This window comes from Prosopis cineraria, unplaced genomic scaffold (assembly GCF_029017545.1).
Source record: "Prosopis cineraria cultivar Desert tree isolate PC_DT_omini unplaced genomic scaffold, ASM2901754v1 PC779, whole genome shotgun sequence".
Lineage (NCBI taxonomy): Eukaryota > Viridiplantae > Streptophyta > Magnoliopsida > Fabales > Fabaceae > Prosopis > Prosopis cineraria.
The window spans coordinates 5,965-8,946 of NW_026556104.1; positions in this window are offsets into that span (position 1 = coordinate 5,965).

A 2,982-nucleotide genomic window follows, 5' to 3' on the forward strand; every position below is an offset into this window, starting at 1 on the left:
ATAAACAAATATATAATAAAAAATAAATGGCACAAATTTTATCAAAAACACTAGTAATAATTAATGTGAAAAATCTCTCAATATAGGAATGAAAGTCATCCCGACCAATGAAGAACAATTTCATTATAATTAAAATAAGGTACAAGAGAATTTCAATCAGATACACAAACAAATACAAATACCTAGCCAAAAAATCAAAGTAACAAGCTTATAAAAGAAAATGAAGAATATGGGGGAAAAAACATCAAACCAAAGGCTATAGTGCAAAAACAATATCTCATACCAGGCAACAAATTAATAATTCAACTATTAAAAATGGCACATTCAATGTTGCAAACCCACTCACCAAATTTCAGCTCAAATCCACACGTTAATAAATTCGCAAACACTAATTTACTAAGACTACTTTGAATATGTGAAAATTACTCTCTCGTCTCTCTCAAATCGCTACACATGAAAATTAAATATTACCTTTCTCTCATTACCTAATCTGATTCCTTTCCACTTTATTTAATGAAACTCATAATGGAATTTAATATTAGTTTTCCTCCACATAAAAAGAGAGCCCAAACCTAACAAGAAGTAATCCTGTTTGAAGGATTGTTGACCACTAACTATAAACACTTATTTCAATAAAGATTTAAATCTTAATCTGTTATATTGTGAGAGAATAGTTGTAACATCCTGATTTTTATATATAAAAAAAAATTTATGGAATTTAGGTTTTGAAGAAAAAAAATGATAATAATAGGAATTTATATTATTTGAGGTTATTTAGAAATAATATTATGATTAGGTATTTAATTATGAATTTAAAAATTTAAATTTAAAACCACATAAGCAATATTTAGTTAAGATATAATACATAAATAATTTTTTTATGTGTGTGTTAAAAAAAAGAGAAGGTAGAAGGAACAAAAAAAAGGGGTGGAAGGTTGTTGTTTCTAAGTCCCACATTGGTTAGATGAGGGAAGAGAAGAGGTGCCTTCATGTATAAAAAGGAGGGGGTGTATGCATTAGGAAACATGAGAGGCTAAGATGTAATTTAGAGAAATTACAACTTTTGGCCTAAAGGTTTAAATAATTAAATTCAAACCTATAGTTTTTTTTAATATAATTTCGGGACTCACAGTCCCATTTTTTATATTATTTTTCTCTCTTCCTCTCACGTTGCTCGGCGTTTTCTCTCAAGGGGGATTATTTTCTTTTTCTTCAGATATGTTCTAACTTTCCTGTTTAGATTAGCATTTAAAAATTTATTTAATTACAAAATTAATTTTATAGTTATTTTCTAAATAATATTAGCTTTCTAGTGATATGATTATTTTGTGTAGAGTAAATATTTGATTAGGATTTTTTTATAGGATAGTTAATCTGATGATATGATGGATTAAAAATATAAGTTAAAACTTTTAGGGATATAATAATATTATAGAATATTTTCTTGAGGTTGAAACTCATGTTTAAGAATTTTGAGTTAAATTTATATCTATATGGTTGAATTTATATGGAATCTGAGATGTAGGGATAAACCTATGATTATTAAATATTTATTTAAGTATGAATAGTATTTTTGAATTTAAGTTAAAAGGTGATTTGAGGCTTCAGGATAATTTTAAAATTTAATTTATTTTTGGATGAATTTTTAGAATATAGAAGGATGAAATTGTGATACTAGAAGTGATTTGCGGATAAAAAATAGTTTATTATGGTACGAGAATTTTAGAAAAGAATTTGGGAAGTTACAATGAGGCATAAATCTTAAATTAGTGTTAATATGGATTATAGATCTAAGACTTTCTAACTATTTAAATTAGAGTTATTTATTTTAATGTAAATTAATTATATAGTATTGTGAAATAATTCTGTAGATTATATTGACAAAGATAGTGGTGAAAAGGCGTTGTGAAGGGGAACTTGTTATTCAAGACACAAGATAATCATTATTAATGTGTTTTGTGCTGGGTGTGTTTGTGAATGGTTACGTGTTGTTTTTGTTGTTTGAAAAAATTATGAATTATTGACCCTAAACTACTGTTATCTCCTTCCGTGCCCTCATTGCCCGTGGGTTAAAAATTTATTTTTTGTTTATCATGATGAGATTATTGTTCGGATATATTTCTGTTTGGATATTTGAATGATGCATAACTTGTCAGGGTATTTTAATGTATGGTGTTAATGGAAATTTCTGTTTGGTTAATTATTACCATGTGGTAAGCCCTCATTGGCCTAATGAGTGGCGTGTCGCTTGGTCCAACTCACCTTTGGCCGGTGATTTGGCGTCCGAGCATGACGAAGGAGGATATAAGGTGCAGTCATGCAAATTAATACTTGTTCGGTTTGTTTGAAAGTATTGTTTAAATGTGTTGTGTGCCCACTTAGTAATCGCATGATTAGTTACATCCACATGCATCATTACATATTAATTTCTGGTTACTGGACTTTTAAGTCTCATTCCCCGTGGTTAATATTTTTACAGGAGCGAGTCTAGCCGAGAAAGCACCAGAGGTGTAACTATGGTGTATGAGACACCATCTTTTACGTTGCCTCTTATTTTAATTATACAATGTATCTTGTGCCAACTTAGGACATATCTTTTTTGTGAAGCATGTAAACTCTAATCCTTTTTATTAAAAGTATTTATATGACCAAGAGGATTATGTCTATCCCTCTTGATTTATGATCTGATTTGAATATCATGACATGAGGATCCTGTCTGTCCCTCATGATTTTAATTGCTTTTTGAGATATTTTAAGACATGTGATATATTGTCTTGGATGTATCATGGTAGAAATTTTTCTACCATGATAAAGGTTCAATGAAAAAAATATATTTATTAAATTAATAATTTATAAAAATTGATTTATAAAATTGAGGGTATTACAATAGTCCCTCTCACGAAACCCAATCCTTGTTAGTGATTTTCATGCACTTAGTTGCTGTTGTTCTTTGGAAGCTGGAAATGGGCTGTATTCTCTTTT